The sequence below is a fragment of the Rousettus aegyptiacus genome, unplaced genomic scaffold, assembly GCF_014176215.1.
Source record: "Rousettus aegyptiacus isolate mRouAeg1 unplaced genomic scaffold, mRouAeg1.p scaffold_m13_p_9, whole genome shotgun sequence".
Taxonomy (NCBI): Eukaryota; Metazoa; Chordata; class Mammalia; order Chiroptera; family Pteropodidae; genus Rousettus; species Rousettus aegyptiacus.
In genome coordinates, this window is record NW_023416312.1 from 68517366 (window position 1) to 68537041 (window position 19676).

At 36.5% G+C, this 19676-nt stretch overlaps 1 pseudogene; it reads right to left on the reverse strand.

Annotated features, from left to right (window-relative positions):
• On the reverse strand, positions 1–18000 carry LOC107509871 (annotated as a pseudogene).
• Positions 18001–19676: the final 1676 nt, after the last annotated feature.

Consider the following 19676-nt stretch of genomic DNA (forward strand, 5'->3'; position numbering starts at 1 on the left):
TCAGAGGATCAGAACCCTTGTGTTCTCCTTGGAGCCTGCAGTTGCTGGAGTGGCCAGGGCCCCAGAATACACAGTGCCAGGGCAGTTGAGGAAAGCAAGGGGTTGAACCGCTATGGAGGCTCCTGCAGAAGCTGGATGGACACTGAAGGATTTAGAGGTTGTGCCAAAATGGTTCTGTACATAACACAGACCAGAGGCAGGCTTGTAGGGAGGCAGGCTGGGCATGTGCCCAGGAGCACAGGCTGGTCAGGAGGCTAGTTTCTGGCCACTGGCAGGCTACATCTGGACAACAGGATGGCTCAGGGGCACGTAAAGGTGGCCTCTCTATGTAGGATAGGAGCTGGGCACAGGGTTCATCTTCCGGCTGTGGGTTGCTCTCCTTTCAGCTGAAGACCTGAGATGTACTTGAACATTGAAATCTTCCTCATCAGGCTGAAGGGGAACTTCTGGTTGAGCTTCAATGCTACTTGCTCTGAGAAATCAAGGGAATAGCAACATGTGAAGCCATATGCTAGCCCAATTCCAAGGCCACAGACATTACTGAGAAAAGAGGTCTGAGGAATGAGCCAGGAGGCACACAGCAGGAGCCATGGCACCAGCATTGAGGGTATAACCATGCCAAACACAAGGGACCTCCTTATCTGAGAGCAGACAGTGTTGATCCCCAGCATAGCGAAAGCCACTGGAGTGAAACCTCTGGCATCCTCCACCTCCTCCGGTTTCAACAGCAATGACACAGCCTCAAACAACAGGAAGATGATAGCGGAGAAAGGGGCGAAGATCACAGTGAAGAAGCAGTGATGGTCAGTGCCTACAGTTCTCTCAAAATTGCCAGTGAAGTGCCAGATGATGATAGCACCACAGAGCAAGGAAACTGGATTTTCATAGATAAAGATGTAGGTTACCAGCCTGTAAAGTTACTAGTTGCACAAGCAATCAGACCTCAGTTAGAGGCCGGAGGGCAGCAGGGGTGGCTGCAGCAGGAACAGGCAGGCCCAGACACCAGTAGTGAGAGCAGGGAGATAAAGAAAGTAGCAGATGGCACCTCTGGACATAAGGACCACCTCTGTGGAATCAGAAGTCTTGAGTTAAAATCCTGACACTACCACATATTAGTGATTATGTGACAATTAAATAAGTCATTTGATCTACATAAGTCTGTTTTCCTATGTGACTAAAGGAGATAATAACTTCTTTGTACATTTGTTATAAAAATTAAATGAGAGTGCACATAAATAGCGCTTAGCCAGAGATGGAAGAGTACATAAATGCTGCACTTTCTTCCTCTTATGACCACATTAAAATTACAAGTAAACTATAGATTCACCATTACTGTGAATTGCCTGAAGTCTAGCAGAATAGAAGTCCTATAACTAAGAATATACAGAAGAAGCCACCTTAAGACTGGTATGAGGGGTGGAGAAGATGAGCAGGCTGTTTCGATACCCACATGTGGCCATTAAAAATAAGGAGGGGTATCTCATCTGCAGAGGTCCTCTCTGAGGAGAGATGAGTCCCAGTCCCGCACCAGGCTCCTAAGCCCAGGATTCTAGTACCAGGAAGAGGAATTCTGTTAACTTATGGCTATGAAAACCAGCGGAGATTGTGGCTGAGTGAGACAGAAGGTGGCTGGAGTCCCAGGCATTTTTCTTAAGAGGCCCACTCACTCTGAGCTTGGGCAGCAGCTTAAATGGTGCCAGATACATAGAAGAAAACATGAATTGTCTGGCTTCAGGTCAAAAGCTGTAGGGGCAGCTTTCTCACAGACAGAGGTGCTACCAGAAGCCATTGTTTCTTTACTAAGCCCTCCCACCATCCAACCTAAAGGAACCATATCTTGAGTCTCTATCGATCTAGTTAACACTGTTCTCCTTGCCTTGGTGATTCCCTGAGACCATCTCACCCAACTTGCTGGCCTAACCAAAGCTTCTGGTGGTTTTTTTTCATACAAAGGGCATATCTTGGCTCATGTTACAGACTTTCCTAAAATCTCTCAGAGGTTCACAAAACAGAAACAAGCGTCATCTGTCCTCAGTGTGCCCCTACCTCTTGATGAGTAGCCCCAAGCCCAGAACTAGTTGCGTCCAGCCATGGTTCACAGTTTAGCCTTTCCCAGGCACTTCAAGGCCCAGCACAAGTGACAATCGTCCACCGATCACTTTGTAGCTCATTTCAAGTGGCCTTGTGCAGGGTTCATGCAGTGTCTGACTTTGGCCTCTACCAGGACCCCTACCAAGAGGTCCCAAAATCAAAACACCAAGTGGCCAGTTTCAGACCACCCTAAAGCATAACACAGGCCAGAGGCAGGCTTGTAGGGAGGCAGGCTGGGCATGTGCCCAGGAGCACAGTCTGGCCAGGAGGCTAGTTTATGGCTACTGGCATGTTGCATCTAGGCAACTAAGTCACCTCCTGAAACATCAGAACCAAAGGGCAGACTTAGCAGGCACTGGAGCCCTGCTAAAGTGAATCCTGCTCTATAAAATCATTCCCTGCATAATAACTACTCCACTGTAGTCATGGCCAGGCTCCACAACCAATCAGCCCGAGGGCCAATCCTTCCCACTTATGTGCAAAGAGTAACTAAGATCAACTATAATAGGAAGGCACACACAACTTACACAAGAGACAAAACTGGAGCACCCAGCTCAGGTACCAAGAAGAATGTGCGAATGGACCCCACAGGACACCTAATACATAAGGTCACTTTACAAAGACTGGGAGACAGAGCAGCTCTACTTAATGCATAGAAACAAAAATAGGCAGACAGCCAAAAAAATGGGGAGACAAAGAAACATGTTCCAAATTAAAGAACAGAACAAAACTCTAGAAAAAAAATAACAAAATAGAGAATAGCGATCTGCCAGATGCAGTGTTCAAAAACACTGGTTATAAGGATGCTCAATGATCTCAGGGATGACTTCAGTAAAGAGTTAGAAAACCTAAAAAGAACCATTTAGAAATAAGAATATAATAATTGAAATAAAAAAAATGCATTAAAGGGGGGAGTTTGGAGAAACATAGCAGAGTGAAAGAAGTCCCCAGATCCCTTCCCTTGAAACAACAGTAAGCTGAACAACTAAAACTCAACAAAAAACACCCAAACTGCACGCCAACATGTCTGAGCATGGGATCTGCGCATGAGAGCTACCAGATGTCAGAATCTGGGGTATTTGGTGGTGGACTGGGAGAAACAAAGATGCCTCTCATAGGTGGAGCTCTGTATAGGAGGAGGGGAGTGGAAAAGATGTGGTGAGTTCCCTGAACAGCCCTTCCTGGGAGAAGTAGGAGTGCCACGTGGCCAGTGGCAGGGTCCAGTCATCAGGGCAGAAAGCAAAGAAGTGAGAAGAGCAGAGAAACAGCAGTTGATTGTTATCAGGAGTGGTTGTAAAACTGAGGCTGAGACACAGCTCCCATTCCTCAACCAAGAAGGCCCCACCTTTTATATCCCCCAAGACCAAACACCGTGGAGCCCCAGGGGAATCTGAACAAACACTACAGAAACTATCGCTAACAAGGACTGAGACTGAGGGTAGCGAGCATGATTAAAAATCTATAAGAAAAAAAGGCATTTTTAAGGCTTTATATAAAGCAGGGATCCAATAGGCTTAGACGCCACCTACTGGAAATCAAGAGAAAAGCACCTTTTTTGCAACAGGCTAAAGAGAGACCTTTATATAATAAATCTTCTTTCTGGAAAAAAAGCAGAATACATTTCCATTAATGTCCAGGGAAGAAATATTTCATTAAACACCATGAACAACCAACAAGACAGTTCAGAGAGAAAAAAAAATTCCAGAAAATAAGCTTACAGATATAGAAATATGCTACGTAAATAGCAGAGAATTTAGGACAGTACTTCTGAAAAAAACTCAGAGAGATCTGAAACGACTAATATCAACAATTTTAGGAGTTGAAAAAACATTAGATGAGCAGAATGAATTCTTTAGGAAGGAGATTGAAACCCTCAAAAAGAACCAAATAGAATTTCAAGAGATTAAAAAAACACACTGCAAGAGGTGAAAAGTGAAATAGCATTCTTGGGAAATAGAGTCGATCAAATGGAGGAAAGGATAAGTGATATTGAAGACAGAAATCTAGTAATAAATCAGAAGAAAGGAGAGAGAAACCAAAGTGTGTAAAATTATGAAAGAGAAATACAAAAACTAGCTGACGCCATCAAGAGAGAAAACAGAAGAATAATCGGCATTACTAAAAGGGAGGAAAAAGGGAAGTGATAAGAAAACATTTTCAGACAAATAGTGGATGAGAATTTCTCAAATTTAAGGAATGAACTGGAGCTTGGAATTCAAGAAGTCAACAGAACACCCAATTATCTCAACTCAAAAAGGCCTTCACCAAGACACATTGTATTAAAATGATCAAAAATCAATGAAAAAGACAGAATTCTCAGGGTAGCCAGGGAAAAGAAGGCGGTAACCTATATAGGAAAACCCATTAGATTATTGTTGGACTTTTCAGCACAAACCTCACAAGACAAACACGAGTGGAATCAAATATTCAAACTATTAAGAGAAAGAAACTATTAGCCAAGAGTAATGTATCCAGCTAAGCTTCCCTTTAGATATTTGACACACTTTACCCCGTCTACCTCCCCCTTCCCCAACCCCCTACCTCTGGTAACCACTAGTCTATATATAGTCCATGTCCATGCGTCTCTGTTTGTTTGTCCAGCTCATTTGTTGCTTTTAGGTTTATATCCCACATATAAGTGATATCCTGTGATTTTCAACTTTTTCTGTCTGGCTTATTTTACTTAGCGTTATTATGTCAAGGTACATCCATGTTACAAGTCCATTTGCAGGATCAAAAATAGTTGAATATATTCTGGAATCTTTAGCTCACAAACCAAGCCATTGAGACAGATTAGATGGAGGAAGTAAGAGACTATCACAATTAAAAAGAGGTGTGAAGTTTTTGATTGTTACCAGCAAATTTCCACTTTTATAGAGACAGTAACAGATATGTGACAGCTGGGTTAATTAAATGTCTGGTGGGCCTTTTTCTTGTGTACTGATCTACAAAACTTAATGGTTTGCTTTTCTTAGGTTGCAAGATAATCTAGCAATCAATTTTTGATGGTATGGTGATTAATTTTGCACAAAGGAAGCATGTACTATTATCAAAGTATATGGCAAAGAGCTTACAACAACATTTTCTATTTCTAGATTTTATATGAAGGCTTTGAAAAATATATATTGATGTGAATTTCTGAAGCTACATCCCCATCTCAGTACTACTATGTAGAAATATGAATGATACTGAAGTCATTGTGTTTGACACTTCCACAGATTTGGGCTGCTGGGGTATTCACTAAATTTGGACATGTGTAAGAAAGAGCATAGGACTGACAGAAGACCAGAAATCTAGTCACTGACTGTGTCACTCAACAGTTTAAGGACTTAGAACAATTAATCGTTTATCTCTCTGGGCTTCATTCAGTTTCCTATCTCTAAAATTAAGTGGTTGAATTAAATGACTTCTAAGTACCTTCTGTGGTTTTATCTCACTGTGGGAAATAAAGTAGAGCTTTAGTAATTTTTCCCTTTAATTATAAGATAAATTTAGGACAAATTATAAATGCCACTACTCAATAATAAAAAGTGCATGAAAAGCATTCAGTAAGTATTTGTTGATGGGCTGGCTGATTATTATTATTTTTTAACTATTTAAAAAATTTTTGATTACAGTTGACATTGAGGTTAACTGCATTATATTACCTTCAGGTGTACAAAATAGTGATTAGACATTTATACAAATTATGAAGTAATTACTCTGATAAATCTAGTACCCATCTGATACCACACATAGTTATTACAATATCATTGACTATATTCCCTATGCAATACGTTACAACCCCATGACTATCTTGTAACTACTGATTTGTACCTCTTAATCCCTTCATCCCCTTTACTCATACTTCTAACCTCCTCCCATATAGCAACCATCAAAATTTTCTCTGTTTCTAAGTTTGTTTCTCTTTTGTTTGTTCATTTATTTTATTCTTTAGATTCCACATGTAAGTGAAATCATGTGGTATTTGTCCTTCTCTGTCTATGTTATGGCAGATAGCAAGATTTCATCCTTTTGTCATGGATGAGTAAATATTCCATTGTATATATGTACTATGTCTTGATCTATTCATCTATTGATGGGCATTTAGGTTGCTTTCAAATCTTGGCTATTGAAAATAATGCTGAAATAAACATATGGGAGAACATGTCCTTTCAAAGTACTGTTTTGTGTTTCTTTGGATAAATACCCAAAAATGGGATTACTAGTTCTTTTTTCCCTTGTTACAGGCTTTGTTTTAAAGTCTGTTTTGTCTGGTGTAAATATTACTACCCCAGCTTTTTTTTCTGTTTGCATTTTCATAAAATATCTTTTTCCATCCCTTTATTTTCAGTCTTTGTGTTTTTGTTCTAAAGTGAGTGTCCTGTAGGCAATATATGTACAGGTCTTTTTCTCTTACTCATTCAGCCACCCTATGTCTTTTAATTGAAGCATTTAATCTATTTAAATTAATACATTTAAAGTAATTGTTGATATATATATATATATATATATATATATATATGTATGTATCTGGGGGGGGTTTCTTACTCTTTTTAATGAAATCCTTTTAACATTTCTTGACTGGTTCTGTAGTGATGAACTCCTTTCATTTTTTCTTGTCTGAAAATCTTTTTAGCTTTCATTCAATTCTAAATGATGGCTTTGCTGAGTAGAGTAACTACAGTGGAGGAGCTATTGTTCTCAGGATGATTCTATAGAGCAGGATTTGCTTTGTTAGGGCTCTGATGCCTGCTCAGTCTGCCCTTTGGGCATGTTGTTTGTGGAAATGGTTTGGTGGTGCTTTAGAGTGGTCTGAAACTGGCCACTTGGTATGTTGGTTTTGGGGCCTCTTGGGAGGGGTTCTGGTATAGGCCAAAGTCAGACACTGCATGTACCCTGCACAAGGCCAAGTGGAATGAGCTACAAAGTGATCTGCAGATGATTGCCACTTGTTCTGGGCTTGGAAGTATCTGGGAGAGGCTAAGCTGTGAACCAAGGCTAGCTGCAACTAGTTCTGGGCTTGGGGCTGCTCATCAAGAGGTAGGGGCACACTGAAGACAGATGATGCTTGTTTCGGTTCTGTGAACCTTTGAGAGATTTTGGGAAAGCTTACAGTATGAGGCAAGACAGGCTGTATTGGAAAGGCACAGATCAATAGTTACAAAACTGTCATGGGATTTGGGTTGTTTGGGTTGGTTCACAAGTTGAGTGGGATGGGGTATCAGGAAATCTCCAGGACAGAGCGAATGCTATTAGCTAGGTTGATGGAGACTCAGATATGGTGCCTTCCTGTGTATTTAGCCTGGGTAGAGGGAGGGTTCAACAAAGGAACAATGGCTTCTTCCTGCACTTTTATCTGGGAGAAAGCTGCTCCTCCAGCCCTTGCACTAAAGCCAAACATCCTGAACATCCTTGATGCCTTTCCAGTTGCTGCCACAATGCTGGATCACAGAGTGAGTGAGTCTGGTGATAAATATATTCGTGTGCTGTCTCTTTAGAGAAACACCTGAAACTCCAGCCACCTTCTGTCTCAGTCACAATCTTTGCTGTTTTTCACAATTATATGTTATGGGGACTTTTCTTCTTGGCACTGGAACCCTAGGCTGGGTAGCCTAGTGTCAGGCTGAGATTCATCTATCCTAGGGGGCACCTTTGCAGATAAGATATCCCTCTCAATTTTAAACAACCATTATATTAGTGTGGGGACAGCCTGTTTTACCATCTCCATCTCTCCTACCAGTCTTAAAGTGGTTTCTTCCTGATATCCTTAGTTATAGGACTTCTGCTCAGCTAGACTTCAGGTGATTCTCAATGATTGTTGTTCTGTAGTGTAGTCGTAGTTATGAGGTGGTTGTGGGAGAAAGTGAGCACATCTTTTACTTATCCCACCAATTTCTGATTATCTGGTGAGATGATTCTGACTAACTGGTGAAAAAGAAAAGTAAAAGAAAATGCTTAATTTTACTCATGAGGGTTCTTTTTGTTTTCCCATATATGTATGTATCTTCTGTTCTTATGTTGACATTAGTTTGTGTAATTTCTAGTAGCTGCTGAATTGGAAGAGGCTGCAAGGATTTCTTCAAATGTAGATGACCACCACACATGCATTTACAGTATGGTGGATCAGTAATTTTTAAAGTTTAATCATCTAGAGAGCTTGCAAAAAATGTAAATTCCGATCAGTAAGACAGGTACCATACTTAGAGAATACCACTATAGATGTTAATGTTTCTGAGTTCAACTTCTACCTCTGTCACTTATTAGCTCCACGCTTAGCACCCAATCCTATCAGATGCCACTGCCAACTATCAGATCTAACTCCATGTTTTTATCCCTCATCACTGATGCAAGACTAAGTAAGATGTTAGCTTATTTTCTTGTCTCCTTGGGTAGGAAAGATCCCTCTGTGAATATTACAATCTATTTCCCTTACTGCACAGCTGCACAGTTGAAGTTATTCTATGTGCAGCCATTTTGTCTCCCTAATGTCCCCTCTTCTGTTTGGGAATGACTACTGTACCTCTGCCTGAAATATAGTTACTGTGACCAAGAGATTCAGTGTTAAGTGCTTTTTAAATAAACTCGCTTTACAATTTTTGTAGTTTCCCATTAATGTGTACAAATTCAGTGCTATAACCTCTGAGTGAAAAATTCAGAGGCAGTCCTAGAGCACTATTCCAACTGTCTCAGGTGTCCCATCTAAGAGCACCCAACATTTCCCTGGTTTTCATTTATCACGTGTGATAAACATGAAATCAGAAGAGACTGCTCAGAGAAAACTGTCTTTGAGATGGGTTTAAAAAACAGGACAGGATTTGTGTAGACATGAAGAGAAAGGGCATTCCAGAAAAGAGCAATAGTGTAATCGAATGTATAAGAAAGTAGAGCATTGATTCTCAAACTTTAGTGTGAACAAGGAACACTTGGGGAGAGTGACATCAGAAGAGTGGCAATGAGATGTCTCTGAATCTCTCCCATTGAAATAAAAATAAGATGAACATCTAAAACTCAAGAAATAACATCCAACCTACACACAAGCACCTCTGAGCAAGTGATCTGTACATCAGAACTTCAAGAGGTCAGAACCATGGAAGTCTGGGGGATAGATTGAGAGGAACAAAGAAGTTTCCTCTCACAGCCAGAACTCCTTTCAGGAAGAGGTGGAGAGGAATAATTTAGGCTGGTTCTCCAAATTGCCCTGCCTGAGGAATCTGCAATTTCCACACAGTGTAGCCCAAGGATCAGAGAAGAAAGCAAAATGGGAACTAAATGTGGAGGGGAAACAGCTGGGTCTTAGCAGACTGATTATAAAGCAGGAGACTAGCAGCAACCCCTACCCTTCAACCCAGAGTGTGCCCTTTCTTCACCCCATATCCTCCTAGAACTAGCTCCAGGGAAATTTGAGGAAACACTAAAGAAACAAAAATTTACTATCAGTACCAGTGACAGAGGCTGAGACCAAAAGTAACTGATTGTGACTTGACTATTTAATTGTCAGCCTCAAAGCAGAGATCAAGAGGCTAGGAAACCACCTACTGGAAATAAAAAGAAAAACACCTTCCTATCAATAAACTAAAGAGAGACGTCTATATAATAAATATTCTTTCTGAAAAAAAAAAAAAAAAGCAGAAAACACTCTCATTAATGCCCAAAGGAAAAAATAGTCTATCAAACACCAAGAACAAACAAAGTGACAAGACAGCTCAGAAAGAAAGAGAAAAATCTCCAAAAAATAAGCTTAAATACATAGAAATGTGTGGTATAAATGATAGAAAATTCAGGAATGCACTTCTGAAAAAACTCAACGAGATGCAAAATAACTCAGATTAACAATTACAAGAACTTTTAAAAGATAAAACAGCAAAATGAGTTTTTTAGCAAGGAGATGGAAACCCTTAAAAAGAACCAAGTAGAACTTCTGAAGATGAAAAACATTCTAAAAGAGATAGAGTGAAATAGCAAACTTAGGAAATAGTGCTGACTAGATAGAGGAAAGAATCAATGATATCAAAGACAGAAATCTAGAAATAATTCAGAAGGAAGGAGAGAACAAAAAATGGAAAATAATGAAAGAGAAATACAAGAACTAGCTGACACCACCAGGAAAGGCAACATAAGAATAATAGGTATACCAGAAGGAGAAGAGAAGGAGAAGGGATCAGAGAGCTTATTCAGACAAATAGTTGATGAGAATTTCCCAAATATAAGTAAGAAGCTGGAGTTCTGAATCCAAGAAGCTAACAGAACACCCAATTATCTCAACCCAAAAAGGCCTTCTCCAAGACATATTATACTAAAATTATCAAAAATTGATGACTAAAGAATTTTCAAGGCACAGAGAAAAGAAGATGGTAACCTATAAAGGAAAATCCATTAGAAAAATCTTTGAACTTCTCAGCACAAACCTCACCAGCAAAGTAGGAATGGTACCAAATATTCAAACTATTAAGCAAAAGGAATTACAAGCCAAGAATACTGTCTCCAGTAAAAACCTCTTTTATATATGAAGGAGAAATTAAGACCTTTACAGACATAAAAGTTGAGGGAATTCTTCACTATGAGGCCTGCATTACAGGAAATAATGAAAGGGGTCAGCCTACCTGTAACAAAATGATAAAAAATACATAATTATGAATAAGACAACTAACAGGCAGACAGAAGCAGGATAACACAATACTTATTAAGAGCAAGTATTATAAGCTTAAACCATAAGAAGATAATTATTACTATAAGTTAGAAATGAATGTTCAGCATATATAGGGACAACTTGAGATGATAAAAAAAAGGAAAGGAAATAAAGATATATATTACAAAGGGAAATGGAGATAAGGAGCTTGCAGAAGAAAATAGACTACTGTGTATATAACTATTTTATATAAATTTAATGGTAACCACAAACCAAAAATGCAAAACCGAGATACAAAATATAAAATAAGAGAGACAAGAAGGGAACTCTACAAAGCCCCGCCAAATTAAAATGATAGAAACACAAAGACAAAGAAACAATGGAAACACCGAGTTACTAGAAAACAAAAGATGAAATGATTATAGGAAAACCTCATATTTCAATAATCACCCTAAATATAAATGTTCTGAATTCACCGATAAAAGGGCATAGAGTTGATGAGAATTGGATCAAAAAACAAAACCCAACTATATGCTGCCACCAAGAGACACATCTCAGTCTCAAAGACAAAGTGAAACAGTGGAAGGTGATAATCTAAGCAAATGGCATTCAGAGAAGAGCAGGAGTAGTGGTACTAATATAAGATGAAGTACATCTCAAAATAAAAAAGATAAAGAAAGATATGGAGGGACACTTCATGATGATAAAGGGAATCATACTTATTAATAATAATAATAATAAAAGACTTATTAATAATAAAAAGGCTTATTAAAATCTATGCTCCTATCAGGGAGGCCCAAAATATATAAAGCAATTACTAACAGAACAAATGGGAAAAACAGACCAAAACACTATCATAGTAGGGGATCTAATACCTCATTGTTAGATATGGATAGGTCATCTAAACAGAAAATCAATAAGGAAATAACTTCCTTAAGTGACATATTAGTCCAATTGGACATAATTGACATTTACAGAACCTTCATCCCCAAACAGCTGCTTATACATTCTTTTCTTGTGCACATGGAACATTCATAAAGATTGGCCACATACTAGGACACAAAACTACCCTCAACAAAAATAAGAAGATGGAAATCATACCAACCATATTCTCTGATCATAATGCTTTACAGCTGAAGATCAAATATAAAAGGAAAGAGAGAAGAACAGCAAGTACATGGAGATTAAACAACATGGTACTGAAGAATGACTGAGTCGTAGAAGAAATAAAAAGAGAGATCAAGAGATACATAGAAATAACATTTCAAAACTTTTGAGATGAGGTGAAAGCGGTAATAAGAGGAAAGTTCATTTCATTACAGGCCTATCTCAAAAAACTAGAATGAGCCTAAATAAACAATGTAACACTTCGCCTTTAAAAAACTGGAAAAAAAAAGAATAAATGAAACCTAAAATCAACAGAACAGAAGAAATCATCAAAATTAGAGCAGAATTAAGAAATTGAGACCACAAAAAAAATTGAAAAAGTAAATGGAACAAAAAGCTGATTCTTTGAGAAGATTAATAAAATTGGCAAACCCCAAGCTAGACAACTAAAGAAAAAAGAGAAATGATACAAATAAACAAAATCAGGGGTGAAAGAGGACAAATCATGACAGATACCATAGAAATACAATGAATCATGCTTGAAGACTATGAAAAATTATGTAACACCAAATTTAATAGTAGAAATGGACAAGTTCTTAGAATTATACAGCCTTCCTAGACTGCATCAGACCTGGAAAAACTAAACAGACAAATCAGCAGTATAGAAATTGAAACGATCATCATAATCTTTACCAAAAAGTAAAAGTCCAGGACCAGATGCCTTCATCAATGAATTCTACCAAATATTCAAAGAAGATTTAACATCTATTTTCCTCAAACTCTTCCAAAAAATCAGAGTGGCAATATTTCCTACTCATTTTCTGACACCAACAATACCCTGATATCAAAACCTTGTAAAGATAACACAAGAAAGGAAAACTATAGACTAATATTTCTCATGAACACAGATGCAAAAATCCTAAAAAAAAAAAGACACTAGTGAATCAAATCCAATGACACATTAAAAAGATTATACACCATGATCATGTGTGCTTACACCTAGGGTCACAGGACTGGTTTAACATATGCAAATTGACTAATGTGATGCACTACATAAAGAAAACAAAGAATAAGGATCATATAATTATATCAATAGATGCAGAAAAAGCCTTTGACAAGATACGGTATCCATTTATGATCAAAACACTTAATAAAATAGGTATAGGAGAAAAGTACCTCAACATAATAAAGGCCATGACAATCCCTCAGCCAACATTATACTTAAGTATGAAAAACTAAAAACCTTTCCTCTAAGACCAGGAGCAAAAGAAGACTATCTACTATCATCATTGTTATTTAGTATGTCACTGGAGGTCCTAGAGAATACAGTCAGGCAATAGAAAGAAATAATAGGCATTCAAATAGGAAATGAAGAAGTCAAATTGTCATTATTTGAGAAGGACATGATTCTCCATATAGAAAATCTCTAAAGACTTCACGAGAACACTACTACAAATAATAAGCAAATACAGTAAAGTTTCAGGATACAAAATCAATGTTCAAAAATCTATAGCATTCTTATACTCTAAAAATGCATTGTCAGAAAAAGAAATGAAAGAAACAGTTCCCTTTGCAATTGCAAAATAATAATAATAATAATAATAATAATAATAATAATAATAATACCTAGGAATAAACGTGGTGAAACATGTGAAGGACCTATATAATGAAAATTAGAAGACCATATTAAAAGAAATTGAAGAAGACACAAAGAAATGGAAAGATATTTTGTGTTCTTGGATTGGAAGAATCAACATAGTAAAATGATCTTATTACCTAAAGCACTGCATAGATTTAGTGCAATCCAGATCAAAATTCCATTGGCATTTTTTAATGAAATAGAACAAAAAAAATCATGATATTTGTATGGAAGCACAATAGACCTGAATTACCAAAGTCATCCAAGGAAAAAAAGCATAAGGCTGGAGTTATCACTCTGCCCAACTTTAAATTATACTACAAACCAACAATAATCAAAACAGCATGGTACTCTCAGAAAAACAGACACATAGACTAGTGGAACAGAATCGAGAGTGCAGAAGTAAATCCCCATTTATACGAGCAAATAATTGTTGACAAAAAAGCTAAAACATATAGTGGAGAAAGGAAAGACTCTTCAATAAATGGTGCTGGAAAAACTGGAAAACCACCTGCAAAAGATTGAAACTAAACTGTTGTCTATCACCACACCAAAATTAACTCAAAATGGATTAAGAACCTGAATACAAGACCAAAACGATAAATTGCAGAAAAGAAAACATAGGAACTAAACTTATGGACCTTGGGTCTAAAGAGGATTTCATTAATTTGACCTCAAAGGTGAGAGGAGTAAAAGCAAAAATAAATGAATGGGACTATATCAAAGTAAAAAGCTTCTGCACAGCGAAGAAACCATCGGCAAGGCAAAAAGACAACTATCTGAATAGGAAAATATATTTGTGAATGACACCTCCAATAAAAGCCTAATATTCAAAATATACAAAGAACTCATAATACTCAATAACAACAACGACGACGACAACAACAACAACAACAACAAATGATCCTATCGAAAAATGGGCAGAGGACCTGAAAAGGCACTTCTCCCAAGAAGACATAAAAATGGCCAACAAATATATGAAAGGATGCTTTACTTCACTAGCTATTAGGGAAATGCAAATCAAAACCTCAATGGGATACCACCTCACACTTGTTTGAATAGCTGTTATCAAAAGGAAAAGTAATAGCAAGTATTAGAGAGGATGTGGAAAAAAGAAACCATCATACACTGCTGTGACTGCAAACTGGTTCAACCATTGTGGAAAACAGTTTGGAAGCTTAATCAAAAATTAAGAATTGATCTACCATATGAATCAGCAATCCTTCTGCTGGATATTTACCCAAAAGTTTTAAAAACATTTATCTGAAAAGTTATATTCACACTGATGTTCATAGCAGCATCATTCACGGTGGCCAGGACATGGAAGCAGCTGAAGTGTTTTATGATACATGATTGGCTAAAGAAGCTGTGGTACATATATACAATGGAATATTGCTCAGCCATAAGAAGAGATGGAATACTGCTATTTGCGTCAACGTGGAAGTACCTGGAGATAGTCATGCTAAGTGAAATAAGTCAGACAGAAAAAGTTAAAAATCACATGATATCACTTATATGTGGGATATAAACCTAAAAGCAACAAACGAACAGGACAGAGACTCACAGACATGGACAATAGACATGCGGTTACCAGAAGGTGGGGAAGGCGGAGGGGAAGTAGAAGGGGTGAAAGGAGTCCAATATGTGGTGACGGAAAGAAATCTATCTGTGGGTGATGAACAAACAATTATATATATATATATATATATATATATATATATATATATATGACTTACTGTTGAATTGTTACACTTCATACACTTGAAACTTACTGGGTTTTGTTAATAGACGTAACTGTAGAAAAAGATTTTAAAAATACTTTGGAATTTTGTTTAAAATGCATATTCTTGAGCCACACCAAGAGAGATTCTGATTAGGTTGGGCTGGGAGAGAACCCAGGAATCTGCATTTTAATAATCACTTCAAGTGATTTTTATATAGCGATTCATAAGCGACACCTCGAAAAATAGTAAACTAATAAAAATATAGTTATCCTTACATATATTTGGATGCACTAAATATATGGTGAGTTTCTATACCTTAAAATATATTATTGACTCAATTAAATTGATCAAGTATTTATCAAATATCTATTATGAGCTATTACTCTATATAATAACTGAATTGTTGTAACTTTAAAGGGACAAATGAGGCATTATTTTCACTCTGTCATGATGTTACATCGCTTGCTATTATTCTATATAGAACAGTGGTTTTCAGTGTGTGATCTCTGGACCGGCAGCATCAGCATCACCTGAGATCTATCAGAAGTACAAATTATGTGTCTCTGCCTCAGATCTACTAAATCAGAAACTCTAAGGTTGAGACCCAGCCATCTGGTTTCGGGCAAGCCTTCTAGATGATTCTAGTGCCTGGGGAGTTTGAGATCCCCCTCTCTAGATTAGTATAGGCTTTGCGCAATATAGTTGATCTTCACATTTGCTATTAGATCCTCTTAATTTTAAAAATTCCAGTATTTTAAAAACAGGAGTGGAGAGAGATTTACCTCGTGATTTAATTTAGTAAAATAAAAGCATAGAGGTAATGTGTTATAGAACTGATAATTCTTTATCCACACTGGTAAAAAATATTAAATACTTTTGAAATTATTTCCTTAGACAATATCTAATTTAGTTGTTTAAACTGATGGATGTGATAGCATGAGTTTATTTTCATATGTATATGTAGATTACACATTTGTTATTATTCTCTTAACACGATTGTAATTAATATATGTAAAAGCAATTTAATTTTAGCTTACCCTAGTGGTTTCTACCCTTTGTTGCACATTAGGACCACCTGGGGAGCTTTTAGAAAGTAGATGCCTAGATGTACTCTCTCTCCATGTTCTGATTTAATTGGTCTATATCAGGGCCCAAGCATTGGCTATCTTTTAAGATATCTTTTAAGAGCTGCTCCTCAGGGAACTGTTATGCTGCCAGGTTTGAGAATCCTGTGGGCTAGAGTATTCTATGTAGCTCTTATTTTGCTTCAACATTTAACCTCTGTCTAACAAAGGAAGTATCCTTAAAATGCAACAATAAAAGAATTCAGGAAAAAAAAGGATTTTGAAAAAGCAATAATAGTTTTCAGGTCCAGAAATTATAATTTAGATTGCTTCCATTGTATGATCAATGAATTACTTGATTTTTTTTTTGGTGTTAGAAATCTGAATGGTAAAGTTTTTGAAATCTGGGACTATGTCTTGCCATTTTTATGTCCTCACTGTCAGGCACAAAACAGACACAGGTGCAAAAGTACTTATTGAGTAAATGAAACAAAATGATGATGGGAGGAAGGAAAAAAAGGAGGAAAGCAGGAGTTACTGAGTGAATTAACCAGCAAGTATCTGTGCTCTTATCTATTGTTTTCACATATTATTCTAAGATTGAGGGCTAATAGGGAAATAAATACCAAATATGTTTTCAATACTCTGAGAATTCACAGTATATATATATATATATATATATATATATATATATATATATATATATATAATGCAAAGATACAGAGGAATTTGAGAGAGTGAGAGAGAGAGAAAGAGAGGATTAGAATGAGAATGTTAACAGCATGCAAAGTTGGTGCAAGTTTACTGGTTGCTAGAGAAGAGAGTTTTTTAAGGTTAATTTGTTTTTTTTTCCAGTCCTCTTAATGATTGTACTTTTGCATAATCAATGGAAGCATCTTTGTAGTAAATCCTTTCTGTTTGTTAAAATGTCTGAAAAGACCAGATGGACCATTTTTCAGGCTGTTTCTTTTTTTTAATTTAAATTTATTATTAGTTTTGGGTATACAGTACATTGGTTAGATATTTATATAGTTTATGAAATGATCCACCTAATTGCTTTTTTTCTCTTCTGGTTCTCCATCTAGTCAGGCTGTTTCTTAATCACCTTTAATCAGAAATAATTTTTAAATCAGTCAAAAGTTCTGTGTTTTATACAAAGGGCATCTTTAATTATTAAACACTGGCAAAACCATTTTGTCTAAGACCTTTGTTTAAAAAACAAAGAAAAATAAAACTTTTATATCTTTTTAATGAAAATAATAGTTCATTATAAAAAGTACTTTGAAAATACAGAAAAAAATTTTAAAGTTAACTAAAAGCAGTCATATTTGTATAATAGAGACACATAAAATGTGAATTAATTATATCATCTCAACACTTTTTTCTATGCATAGAATGGTGGTTTGTATATAATTTTGTATCCTAATTATTATTTAATATTATACCTAAGGCATTTCCATATGTCCCTGAATATTTTTCTAAAACATAATTATAATTTCTATATAACTTCTATATAATATTATGTCATATGGGTGTACCATCTTTATTTTACTATTCTTGTACAGTTTGGCAGTCCCCAAACTTTTTGGCACTAGGGACTGGTATTCCTATGAGAATCTATTGTATGATGATCTGAGGTGAGGCTAAGGCAGTGATGCTAGCGCTGGGGAGCAGCTGCAAATACAGATGAAGCTTTGCTCTTGCCTGCCGCTGACCTCCTGCTGTTTGGTCCATTTCTTTACAGGACACAGATAGATACTGGTCCATTGCCCAGGGGTTGAGTACCCCTGCTATAGGATATTTAGGTTGTCTTCATGTATGGGATATCGTTAATCATACTGCCATAAACAAAACTCACTTTTCTGCACTCTTATCGTATCCCTAGGTTAAAAACCTATATTTGCAAATACAGTGCCCAAATATATTAAGATCTATAAGGCTCTTTAAGCATTTTATTATTCAGAAAGATATCTCTATCTACACAGCCACCAATATAATATATGGGAGTACTTTTCTCATTGTATTTTCAACAGAATTGAGTATACCACATGGAAAAACATGGAAATCATTTTTGTTTCTAGTAAACTGGCAGATCACGTGTCCAGACTGACTCTGTCATGGAAAACAAATACAAACTAAATACAAACACTATATAAATCTTCTTTAATACATCTATAAACTGAAAAGAAAATAAGAACTTATCATCCAGTGAGTAAATGAAGGTATAGACCTAAAAGAGTTAAGCAGCTCGCTGAAGCCAACTTTTACTTTGAGAGCATTTGCTGAGCTTAACAAACTTTTGGAGCTCAAGGAATAGGAGACAAAGCCCATGGTCCACCTAAGATGAAGAATCTAGGAGAAGACCCTTCTACAAAGCTTAGGTCCCAAAGAACCATACTCACAGTTTAAGGGTTAACTAGCAATAAATCTTTTCTCATTATGGAGACTGTATGAAAAACTGTAATATCTGCTTTGAACTTTGGTAGGAGTGTGAGGTAATCTCCTCTTGAGATGCCTTAATAGCAAGCTAGCCCTTGCATAAGTTTACCACCCAGATACATACCATCTGAGTGGTCTGGATAACCTAAAGCTGTGTATTTAGCTTAAAATAAATCCAGACTGACTGTTTCTCCAAGTGTCTGACAGAACCAACTCAAATTCTTTTTTTTTTGAGGGAACTCACCCGTATGCCAAGCCCAACATAATTCGCACAGATAGAAATCAAAAGAAAATGAGGGAAAAAATCATTTTAAAAAATCACCTTGAGTGAGCCAGTAGGAACAAAAGACAGAATAAGATCCACAAAACTGCATCTTTGTAACATTATAGCATAGAAATTGTTTTTTATATTTCAACAAATTATATTTCAATATAAAAACTGAAAGTGAAAAAGGAACAAGACAGAGACTCATGGACACAAACAATAGTTTAGTGGTTACCAGAGGGAAGGCAGGGAGAAAGGAGGTAGATATGGATAAAATGGGTCAAAGATATGGTGACAGAAGGAAATTTAATTTAGGGTGGTGAACAAAAAATGCAGTATACATATGACATATTATTGAGTTGTATACTTGAAACTATAATTTTATTAACTGTATCACTCCAATTAATTTAATAAAAAGAGAGTATTGAAAAGTATGAGTAAAAACTGAGTAGATATGAAAATAAATTATGCAGAACCCCCCAAATTGGAATATAACTAAAATTTAAAATTTAATGGATAGGTTTAACAACGGACTACACAAAATTAAATCAAGTTTAGTGAACTATAATAAAGAACTGAAGAAAATATATAGCCTCAAAAGATGAAGAGATGGGAAATATGAAAAAGAGGCTAATAGATTTGTAGGATAGATTGAGATCATATAACACATTTAATCAGCAATCTAAAAGAATAAGGAAAAGAATGGAACAGAATAAATATTTGAAGATATAATGGTTGA